The 12825-nt window shown below is 35.5% G+C and overlaps 1 protein-coding gene across 3 annotated transcripts in view; it reads left to right on the forward strand.

Moving 5' to 3' along the window:
- Csmd3 (CUB and Sushi multiple domains 3) overlaps positions 1 to 12825 on the forward strand; it is a 1140535-nt gene that overhangs the window by 818386 nt on the left and 309324 nt on the right. The gene's annotated exons all lie outside the window — the stretch shown is intronic.

Here is a 12825-nt window from a genome sequence, read left to right on the forward strand (position 1 = left end):
CATAAGTGCCACTTCTATTGTTGTTTTAACTGAAACAATACTTTGCTTCTAGAGATTTTTTTTTATGGTCAGAAATCATAAGTTCTATAAGTATTTGTTTCACAACAACCAAAATAAGGAAACTTTCCTGCAAAGTATCTCATTCAATAAATATTAGATATTTAAAAAACTAACATATGAATGACTGTATCGTTAAGAAAAATCATGATAGTAACACTTTTATATCACAAGCATTGTTATTTTTAATAAATCATGACTTGTCTTGTAACTTTGATATCTAAGTAAAATTATTCTTTATTTTTATGTAAAGAACTTTTTCAATTATGATACAAATCACTTTTGCACTATATAAACTTGAAAAATCAGTGTTAACTTAGAAAACAATACTTAGGTCATTAATATTTAGTGTTAAATTGTTTACATAAAAATATTGAAATATCCTTTTAAAGTATATATATATAACACATGTCTTTGAAGTAAATATTTGAATAGTTACTGATTTGCTTTATGTAATACAAATGTTTTGGTAAATATAAATTGTAGCAATATATATTATCAGATTAAAAATTTTATGTCTGTAAAATTGTATTAAAGTATTTTAAAGAAATAATTCATAATTTTTATTCTCAACATTTTCTTAAGCAAGACAAGGAAATGAAAATATCTCCATTTTTATAATTTTTGAAAAAAATTACATTTCCCATATTGACAGCAAGAAAAGGCTTTTGTTAAATCTATGAATATTAGCTCATTGGTTATTCTTTTTTTAAAATCATATCATTGATAATATTTTGTAGTTTCCATTGTATAAGAAGATGTGTATAGATTTATGGAAAGATTTTTGAAGTGCAATAATGTATATAACACTGATTATAATTATGGCTAGTAAATGCATTCCTGTTTTGTGTATGCCCAGCAAGAAATTCACTATAGCCAACCTTTCAGCTCCAATTCATTGCTCAGATTTTCTGGTTTAAATAATTTGCATTTCTTGCCTGGCAGAATAGCTCAGATTGCTATCAGCATTCATGAGGCCATTAGTCAGATCCTCAGCATCTCAAATAAATAATACTTGCAATATTAAAATTAACAGAATGCTTCTACACAGAGTTGAGGTAGTGGTTATTTTAGGCTGGCAGGGAAATACGTTAATGCATACATGGGGTTGTAAACCCAGCCATTAGGCAACATCACATAAGCAACACTAATAATGTATTTATGAGATAAACATCAAGAAATCCTTTCTCCCAGTTACCAATCTTGTTTACCACTACTCTTTATAAAATAATTCCCTCATGTCCCTTTGGGATGATTTAACTTTATCCATTCTTTTGCATATCAGATGAGGCTTCTTATTTGGAAAAAGTTTATTTATGTAGCAGATAATGCCTTTTCAGAAGCAGAATACTCCTGATATGTTTCTCAGAGAACTTTTCACTGAAGTCTTCTATGTTTGGAAGTCTCATGTATTGGTGAAATGTGATACTGTGGGAAGAACAAGAGACAGGTATTGAGTGACTATCTGAGAGGATGAGGTGAAGAAGGATGAAGGAAGACATAGAAAGCTCCAGGCTCTATGGTGATGCAGCCTCTAAACTCTCATCTGACATCACCTGCAGACACCAGTGAACTTGGGCATCCCCGCTAGCCCTCCTTTCCCAATGCAAATCTTATTTGTATCTACCAGGTCTTAATACCATATTATTTTCTGGTACCAACCTAATAAATATTTTTTAGCTATTCAATATATGACACTGAGTTACACCGGAATTCCATGTGCGTGACTCATGACCACTTGCTTCACTAGTGATTCATAACTGTTTCTCTCTTACCTATTTCATGGAGCATGTCAGTTTTTTTAAGCTCTACCACCTCCTTGGGAAAGCCAAGAAACTCTCTTGTCTGTGTCCTAACTAGTAGAGTCCAATCACGACACAACTCTATTGATAAAATGGAAGGTTCTGTCTTAGAAACGTAAATGGAAGCTAACTCATTTGTTCTTGCCTTAACTAATGGAAGTTGCCTTGGCTCCAACTGCAATGTCCTCTGCTTTTGGTTCTTCTCAATGGCCACAGGCTATGGCCAGAATTCTGGTATCTTCTTCCCTTGTAGCATATAGTAACAGATAGTATATTTGCTTCAATTAACTTTTAGAAAAAGTGCTCAGTATGCTTAGGTGTAAACAACTAACAATGAAAACTCATTGTCTGATGGCAGAGTAACACAGAAACACTATTTCTCTGTTTATACTTGTTTCTATTTTTACATAATGATTAAGCACTTTGTCTAGATAATAGTGTATAGCAGAGATTGTGAGGCAATCTTTTGCTTTTTTTTTATTTATCAAAGCTGAAATGGCAGTTTAAATCTCATTTCTTATGCAAAATATAAACTAAGTGAATGATTACAACCTTCTTAAGAATTTAATGAAGTCCTGTGGTGATGGTACATGCCTTTAATCCAAGTACTCAGGGCAGAAGCTGGCATATCTCTGTGAGTTGGAGGCCAGCCTGGTCTACATACTGAGTTCCAGAACAGCCAGAACTATACAGACAAACTCTACCTGAAAAAAAAAACAAATAATAATAATAATAATAATTATAAAAAGATGAACAGAAGTGACTCCATATTTACCAATCACAAATAACTGGAAAACCTGATTATTTCTTTTTCTTTTTTTTTTTTGTGAAACAGGGTCTTTCTGCATCCCCATATTATATATAATGTATATATCATATATAAAAAGTATATATAAAATATGCTTTCTCCAAATATGGACTCATCTGGCATGCAAAAGTAATGGGTTAATTTGAAGCTTCACAAAAGGCCATGAGGGAATTATTTTAGAAAGTATGGTGGTAAACAAGATTGATAGGTATGAGGAAGGATTTCTTGACATAGAAAACACAAAACAAATATTTCTGATTTTACTGTGCCATCAAGTGAGTATTTGTTGTTGATTGTTAAAACTCAAGTACACTAAATAATTCCTATAAAACAATGTAGACCTGGCTTACTTTGAACTTGCAAAAATCCACCCGCCTTTACCTCCCCAGTGCTGGAATTAAAGGCCTGTGCCACTACACTCAGCTATTTTTCAAATTGGTGTGTGTGTGTGTGTGTGTGTGTGTGTGTGTGTGTGTGTGTGTGATAGATGGTCATGCATGTGCACATGTGTATATAGATTTACATATACGCATGTTTGTGGATGCCAGAGGTCAATGCCTGTGTCTTCTCCAATCACTCTGACATCACTTGTTTTTTGTATTTATCTATTTATTTATTTGTTTTTAAAAATATTTTTATTTTATAATTAATTAAATTTATATATCAACCATGGATTCCCCTGTCCTCCCTCCTCCCACCCCCCCAGCCTTCCCTCCCAATCTGCCCTCCATTCCCACCTCCTCCAAGGCAAGGTCTTCCCTGGGGAGTCAGTCCATCCTGGTAGATTCAGCCAAGGCAGGTCCAGTCCCCTCCTCCCTGCACCAAGACTGAGCAAAGTGTCTCAGCATAGGCCCTAGGTTCCGAAAAGCTGGCTCATAAACCAAGGACATGTCCGGGTCACACTGCCTAGGGGCCTCCCAAACAGTTCAAGTTCATCAACTGTCTCTTTTATCCAGAGGTCCTAGTCCAGTTCCATGGGGCTTCCTCAGCTATTGGTTCACAGTTCATGCGTTTCTACTAATTTGGCTAGTTGTCTCTGTACTTTTTCCAATCATGATCTCAACATCTCTTGCTCATATAATCCCTCCTCTCTCTCACCAATTGGACTCTGGAGCTCCACCTGGGGCTTGGCCATGGATCTCTGCATCTGTTTCCATCAGTCACTGGATGAGAGTTCTATCATGACAGTTAGGGTGTTTGGCCATCCGATCACCAGAGTAGGTCAGCTCAGGTACTCTCTCGACTATTGCCAGTAGTCTATTGTGGAGGTATCTTTGTAGATTTCTGGGGACCTCTCTAGCCCTCTGCTTCTTCCTACTCCCATGATAAATGAAGACATCATTTGTTTTACAAATACAGTATCTTTATTATTTTTTGAGAATTTCATGCAAAGTAATTTGATCATATTTACTTCTTTTCTTTAATTTTTACCCAATCCCTTCTGTTTCTCCCATTCCTTACCAAACTGGTTTTCTCTTCTTTCCCTATTTTTTTCATAATCTACTGGTTTTCATTTGTGCTGCTTATATATTCACTATGAAGCATACTTAACCTACCACTAGCCAATCCTTTAAAAGAAACCGAATCCCCCTAGTCCGGGGGGATTGTCCATCAATTGTCAATTTCCCCAGCTAGAGGCGTGTGAACCCCTCTAGCCCCCATCTCTGAATGTTTGGTCTTGTGCAGGTCTCCTTCAGGCCACCACAAGTGTTATGAGCTCATGAGTGCAGTGGTCCTGTCATGTCCTGATGACACTGTTTCTGTCTGATGCTCCATGACCTCTTGGTCTTACAGTCTTACTGCCCACTCTATCACTAAATCCCCTGAGTCTCGGGGAGTGTGTATAACATACATTCCTTTCTCATGTGTCTGAACACTCACGTGTACATGTTTTGTGCTGACCATCATACACTGCACCAGCAAACTTCTCTGATGACTCTGACAGCTGCACTAATCTCTGGAAAGTGACATCAATTTAGAGAGACGTTTGATCTAACAAAACAATAGTAGTGGTTTAACCCATAGAGCCAGAAGATTTCTAAACATTGGTTCAAGGACATATTTGCAATAAGAGGAATGCATTTGCTCATGTAGAGCAGGTCTTAAATCCAACCAGAAAGCAGTTGGCTACTCCCAAGATAGGCTTACTATTGCAACCATGAATCTTTTTTTTTTGGGGGGGGGGGGGAGTGAGGGGTAGGGGAGGAGTTCAAGATAGGGTTTCTCTGTCTAACGCTGGCTGTCCTGGAACTCACTCTGTAGATCAGGCTGGCCTCAAATTCAGAGATCCCCCTACATCTGCTTCCAGAGTGATGAGATTAAAGATATGAGCTACCACTGCCCAGGCAACAATGAATTTATCTTGCCACAGCTGCTATGCCTCAGAGGGTCCATAGGTGGATAAGACTGGTGATAGCATTTCCTCCCAGCAGCTTACAGAGAATCCTTTCAGTACTATGACGACTAACTAGTCAGTAGGAAGGAAACCTCCTGGTCAGTACCAGGTTGATTTATTAATGTCTTATAGACAATGTATATGGTGTCTTCAGCAACAGCATCTTACCACCAAACTCTGGCAGGTGACCAAGAGCAATGACAATGGCCTGTTCTGGTTCAGGAGGTCTCTGAAATACCTTTGACCAGTGGAGGTCTCACAAACCTAGCACTGGGTTTTTTATTTGACTATCGACAACTTAGGGAGGAACATTATCCTCTACGAAAAGTAACTCAAGTTTACTAGAATGAGGGATGGGAAGTTAGATGCAAGAACAGATTGACAAGACCAATAACTAACACTAGGATATCTGAAAAAAGCTGCAGAGAAACCTACTATATATGTACTATATATGTGTGTATATACATGTATATATATATACACACACAGACATATATAAATATATATTAAGACAGTGTCTCTCTCTTACTGATCCTTTTAGTTTAGCTATCAATAGACTGCCTAAGCAAAAAGCTAAAAGCTTTAACTTTTTCTAGCAGAGTCTAGCCCTAGGGTTTACGGTGTATGACCATTCCAGATTTTTTGTGGCTGTTGAGATCAGGTCCTCATTCTTGAATGTCAAATACCTTAGCAACAACTGACATCTCTCCAACCCTAATTATGAACATTATTTTAGATATAATAATAAAAGTTATCCACTGTCTCTGTTACCTATGCTGTATGGTTTTCAAGTTTCCTTTATTGTATATGAGAGTTAGGAAGTGGCATGAAGGCTTGCTGTAAAATATACAGATGATTATTAAATATAGCTATTGATTAAATGTAGCTATAAAATTGCATTACAAATTAGGTTGTGATAAAATTACAATTTAGTGAGTTCACCACTAGCTTATTTTAAAAACAAAAATGAAAAATATACTTTCCTAATCACAAACTGCTGCTCTTAGAGTATCACACAACAATTCTAAGAACATCGTTTGGAAGCAAGCTTCTTAAATCTTGACAAAACAGGAAAAAATTCAAGTGGATTCATGCAGGCTGATGTTTCACACTGAAAGGAAGTCATTTACTGGTACTTTGTGAAAATGTAGACTTGAGATAACTTCTAAATTTCTCATAAAGGCCAGATTCAAACAAAAGGATGATGAGAGTCCGTCTGTCTCAATCCTGTACCAAAGAAGAAACCTAATATCACTTTATCTTAATGAATCAGTCTTCCAGTTATTTTGACCAATCTGATCTGCGTTTTCTTGGTTTAATTTTTTCTGTTCTTTTTTTTTTTTTAAATATCTATAGGAATCTAACCTCCTTTGGAAAGACCTACTCTAGGTCATGGAACAGAGTGTTCCCTGAAACTAGCATAGAAACTGAACACCATTATGATTGCTAAAATAAACCCTTAAGGCTAATTTTCCTTAGACAATTTTTTTTGTGTGTTTACAGTCTCATAGCAAATATTCTTCATCATGTTGTCTTTGGCCAAAACCACATTCAATGATATCACTTTGATACTGGCCACAGAACAGTAGTTCCACAGAAAATTGCAAGCACTACACACAAAGTCTGGCCACACTTGCTGTTTCCTTCACTAAGTAGCCTTAACTACTTAATGAATGGGCTGTATCTTGGGTATGATACCACAAGTAGCACCAAATGTCTTGGAAATATTTTTTTCTTATTATTTAAAGACTAAACTAAGTTTGCTGAAGTCAATTTTCATGTATCTTACTGAATAATAAGGTTGCAATAAAAGCACATTCTATTTTTAACATTATCCTCTTGTTAAAATTATATATATATATATATATATATATATATATATATATATTATAACTGTGATGAATTTTCAATTGTAATCAAAATTTACATGTAAAAAGATTTGTCAAAAACAATGGGTATAAGAAACGAGAGCCTATCACCAAATTGGGCCTAATACCTATAGTCTTATTTGGTTGTTTGTTTTTGAAAGAGATGAGGGGGTCTGGAGTCTCCTTGTGTTTGCCTAGTCTTGCCTTGAGTTATTGAGTTCAAGTGATCCTCCTGCCTCAGCCCCCTGAGTAACTTGGACTACAAGCATGTCCCATCACTCTAGCTGACATCTGGTCTTGTAAATAAAATATTGTTGGAAGAAAGCCATGTTCACTCATTTACATATTGTCCGCTTTTTTGCTACAAGAACAAAACTGAGCAAGAGGTACTAAGGTCACTGAGGGCCCAAAAGGCCTTAAATATTTATCTATCCCTCTCCAGAAAAGTTTGTCAGACTTCTTGAAACAACACAATTTACTTAAAAAAAAACAAAACTGATAATTAGATGTAACTTGGACATACTCACCAAATTTCAAATCTGGTTGTATAACATTTTCCCTCACACAAGTGTTCACTTGGGTTCATCACATATATTTGCCACACTGCCTGCTACTCAGTAATAATCTTTTGTTATCTGTTCATTCAGAAGCACTCCAAAGGCCATCGTACTGCAGCCACGTTAGACCTCATGAACACGTTATGTGCTTTCACTTCTTTTGTCAGGAAAATGAAGTAAACTGTAATCAGTTATATAACATTTGTGTTTCACTGGAAGTTTAACCCTTTCTGTCATTAAAGCTCTTGAAAACTAAATCCTTCATTGTGCCCCAGTTTTCTTACTGAAACATAATCTTTATATAATTGAGCTAAGTAACTGAAGTCAAACAAAATTGAATCCCTATTCTATTTTATATTATCTTTGGAACAAACATGAGATTTAGAATAGAAAACTTTCATGGTAACTAGAAAAATTCTCCTGTTTTTACATTCAAACTTTGACAACTAATTCACCATATTTGAAGAATGTGTTTATATTTCCAAATCACTCAATAAAGAAAATAACCACGAGTGAAAATCCTAATTTCAGCAAAAGAAGACAAGACTGATTCAAAGTTGTGTGTCTGACTTACTTAACTCATTTATATTTATTTTTGACTTGTTGATTCCTAGAAAACCTTATGTGCTAAATCCTTAAAAGTAGAGGCTAGCCTGGCAGTGGTGGCACACCCTTTTATCCCATGACTTGGAGGCAGAGGCAGGTGGATCTCTGTGAGTTTGAGGCCAGGCTGGTCTACAGAGTGAGCTCCAGGACAGGCACTAAAGCTACACAGAGAAACCTTGCCTCGAAAAAAGTAGGGACTGAAGAGATGGCTCGGTGGTTGAGTGCACTTTTATTCTTGCAGAAGATGCAGGTTTGTGGACCACATGATTGTGACAGTTATCTGTGACTAGTTCTAGAGTAACAGACACCCTCTTCTGACCTCTGTGAACACCAGGCATATTATGGTGGACATGCATACATGAAGATATATAAGTTTTTTTTTTAATTAACGTTTTAAATCCTTCAGAATGAAGGTGGAAGTCTTTGAATTCTGAATGTATCTGGTGACTCACGGCAAAAGGTTTGAGGGATGTTGAGCAGGTTGTCGTAATGAGGGTTGAGCTGATGTATGAAGAGGTTCTGCCTACAGTGACTGATTTCAGGCCCTGATTAGATTGAGTATTGAAACAGAACCAGATCAAGATCTAATTATTTTTTGTGTGATATGAGCAAATAACTCAAATTTTTAAGCAAAATCCTGGACAGAGAATTTCAGAGATATTCAGTCCTCAATGTATCTGATATTACTTATCAAAACAATGTGAGAAAAATTGTTATTTTTAATAATAGTCTGTACTGAATAAAATACTCAAAGACTTTGATTTTGTTGAAAATAGCTATACAACTGTTAACAGTCTAAAAGAACTGTTCTGTCTGGGTCTTTCAGTTCAGATGTAATTTAATCACTGTGTGAAAAGCTTTGGTTTGTTTTCTTAGTTGTATGTTTACCTTCATTCCTAATTTAACAGCAATTTGTCTTTGGTTGCACTGCTTTGTATTTTTTTTTTAAATTTACTTATTATGTATGCAGTGTTCTGCTTACACACCAAAAGGGCATCAGATCCCATTATAGATGGTTGTGAGCCAACACGTGGTTGCTGGGAATTGAACTCAGAACATCTGGAAGAGCAGTCAGTGCTCTTAACCTCCGAGCCATCTCTCCAGCCCAGCTTTGTAGCTAGAGTTTTCCTGCCTGGCCCACAGTCAGGACAAATCTCTATCACCTGCCAGTCCCACAGCCTCAGACCTGACCAAGTAAACACAGAGACTTATATTGGTTACAAACTGTATGGCCATGGCAGGCTTCTTGTTAACTGTTCTTACAGCTTAAATTAATCCATTTCTATTAATCTATGCCTTGCCACATGGCTCGTGGCTTACCGGCATCTTCACATGCTGTTTGTCATGGTGGCGGCTGGCAGTGTCTCTCTGACTCAGCCTTCCACTTCCCAGCTTTATTCTCTTCCTTGTCCCGCCTACACTTCCTGCCTAGCCAATGGCCGATCAATGTTTTATTTATTGACTAATTAGCAACACGTTTGCCATACAGAACATCCCACAGCACTTATTATTGTCTTCTTATTGTCATTATGCTTTCATAGAAATATAAGTTAATATATTTGAACACTTTATTTGCAAGTTCAGCAGCAGCACCTGATTACTGTAAAGGTCTTTTAAAAACTCCTTTCTAATTAAAGATTTCCTCTTTGCTTAAGTTTAATGGGTGTGTGAATACTGCTGGAGTTTCATACTTGGATGATCAAGTTTCATGCCATGAAATTTTCACTCCATTTTCTTTCTACCTTCTGATTCTACATTGCTATATAAACAGTACCTTAAGGGTTTTGTGACTGTTCAGTACTCTCAACGGAAACTAAAACTAAAAGATCACTTTTCCCAAAAATATTTGTTCTCCTTACTTCTTTCTCAAATATAATATTGTAAAATATGTTTTGAAAAAAAAGTCATAAAGTTTATTTTCTTAAAGGAAACTATGTTTCTTGCTTAAAATTTAGAAAAACTAAAATATAATATAGTTTATAGTAATAAAATATATTGCTGTATTGTGACAGCCAATAGTGGGCTACATTTTAATATAATTCTTCATTCTAGTAATGCTGTCTTACGATTTTTATAAAGTTATGTATATATCAACACAGAGTTGAAGTTGTATTGTGTTACTTGGTTATCAATTACATTGTTATGTGCAAAAATGATGAAAATACATAAAGTAAAGGCTGGTGCTGTCTATTATTCTATTATTAAGTGTTTTGGGTTTTTTTAGTATTAATGCAACCTTAGAAAACAGTATTCGGGCAATCTGTAAATAAATCTCAAGAAATATTTTTTATGTCTTCATTTATGTCAATTAGTTGCTTAGTTTTACTTGGTCGATTGGCTTTACATTTTAAAACAGGGTCACGTAGCCCAGTCTGGCCTTAAACTTCTGGCCCTCTTATGCCCACTGCCCAAGTGTAATTGTTCAGCTTTTATTTACCATTTATTTGGAACTTCTGACAAATTGAGAGTTCATATACATGAGCAAGAGTTAGTTTAATCTTAGAAACATTTATTTATATTTTAATATTTTATATAACAATTAAATTATACCTTGCTTAGAAGCAGGTGCTATTGAAGGAAAATATTTGTGACAACGTTGACAATATTTCCACAAATAAGATCCATAGAACCACTGAGCAATATGGTTTGATTGCAAATGTGTGAATGTAACCATAGGATTTATACTATATAGTCCATAGCATCATTAAAGTAGTACATTCAGAAGGAGACAGAATATTTAATACTGAAAACTCACAGAAAGAGTTATATTTTACCATAAACTTGATGTCTTTAGGGATCAATTACTCCTGATGACCAGTGCCCTTAAGAAATGAAAAGTTGAATTTTATAGAATCGAACAACCAAACAAAATTCATTTCTGAATAAATCTCAACATTTATTTAGTTTTGCTTAAGACAGATAAACTCTTGCTGATAACTAAAATAGAAAGTTGTTTGTATGAATTGGAATCCTCCGGGGAGTCCAAGTTATCTCCTGATAATTTCAGGGGATGTGTCTACACAGCCTTCTATATAATACCAATATTATATATTCTTTGTTACTGACAGAAATATAATAAATAAAGACAACTGTTACTTATTCACAGGTGTTCAGCCCTGCTGGCTTGAGTTTCAGATGGCTTCTTCCTCATTTTCTCTTTCTTATTTCTCATGTTCCCTTTTGTGGAAATTTAAAATGTAAATAAGCCGTAAGAGCATACAGAGTGCATAGAAGGTTATAGAGAGCATCAGTCACAAGTGCAGAGAGCAGAAAGGTCCTTCCTACAGCAGAATTCTGAATTTCTCTGTAGAAAAAAAAGGTTAGGTTAATGTGGTTAGAACAGAATTTGTTATGGACTCTGGAAATTGTAAAAAGCTGTATTTGTATATGATGTAAATTAAAATCTGCCTTGGTTTTCTTTATAGCCTTTAAGCCTAGATTTGCAGCAAGAATATTTAAAACTTAAAGAAGGGTAGATGATGCACACATTTATCCCAGCACTCAGTAGGCAATGGCAGGCATATATCTGGCAATTTGAGGCCAACCTAATCTCCACAGTGAGCTATGTGTCAATCACTGTCTCAACAAAACAAACAAACGAAAACCAGACAAGCAAGACCCAAAACAAAATTTAAAAAAATATTAAAACCTCAATAAGTTAGAAAGAAAGAAAGAAAGAAAGAAATTCATTCTTCAGTAAGTTCAGTAGCTGAGATAAAGATCAAGCTTTAGTTAACAGAGGCAACATGTTTTAAGTTGAAGGACTACATCAAAGAGAAATTTAAATTTGAAGATAATTTCCCAATTAGTGAGGAATCTTAAGAGTATAACTGGTAGAAACTTCCTGTCAGAAAAAAAAAAAAAAGCTTTTAATAGTTTCACCAATGATTTTAAAATTTAAAATGTCAAAAAGATATGAAAAGACCCTAGTCACTGAAGACAACCTAGTTGTTGGTAACAGAATTGCATTAGAAGATGGTCCATGTTACAAAGGAAAGATGTAACCATACGTATTATAAGAGAAAATGACAATATAGTTTAGGATAGTGTGAAAAATGAGACATTTCAGGTTGAGGAAAAAAATAGACACTGGAAATTCAAAGAACCCATATCTTCAGAGCACTACTAAGATATGAAGAAAATATTGAGACTGCAGATTTCCAAGGTGCTGTAAACAAGGACACAATGAAACTACCAAGCTAGACTACTCCAAACGTTGATGTTGATAGAGATTTACTGGGATTCAGACTGCCAAGGCTCTCTCTGGAGGGGCAGAGAGAAGGATAACAAGGTACAAAAGCAAACAGATTTTACGTGACAGCAGGATGGCTCTTTAAGAAGATTCAGGCTGTTTATATTGGCTGAGAACGAGATGGCCTTACACAAAAGTAGTTGACCTTTGGGGCACATTAAGGGATGGTCCTGGTAAAAAAAAACTGTCTTAGGAGATCTGCTTCTCTGGTAAACAAAAGCCTACCTTTAGGCTTGTTCATCCCAAAACATTTCTTTTGTTTACCCAGCCAAAGTCCTTCTGTTTAGGACAATGTTGCCTACCCTGCCACTTGTGTTTGACCTAAAAGGTGGCTTATGCTATTTTTACTAAACCAGAAATAGTAAAGAAAACTTTACAATACCTTTTAAAAGTACCTTAACCTTAATTTTAAAACCTAGTAAATGATAACTATAAATTAAAATTGTATGCAAAAAATTGTATCATATACTACAAAGGTGT

This window comes from Peromyscus eremicus, chromosome 20 (genome assembly GCF_949786415.1).
Source record: "Peromyscus eremicus chromosome 20, PerEre_H2_v1, whole genome shotgun sequence".
Classification (NCBI taxonomy): domain Eukaryota; kingdom Metazoa; phylum Chordata; class Mammalia; order Rodentia; family Cricetidae; genus Peromyscus; species Peromyscus eremicus.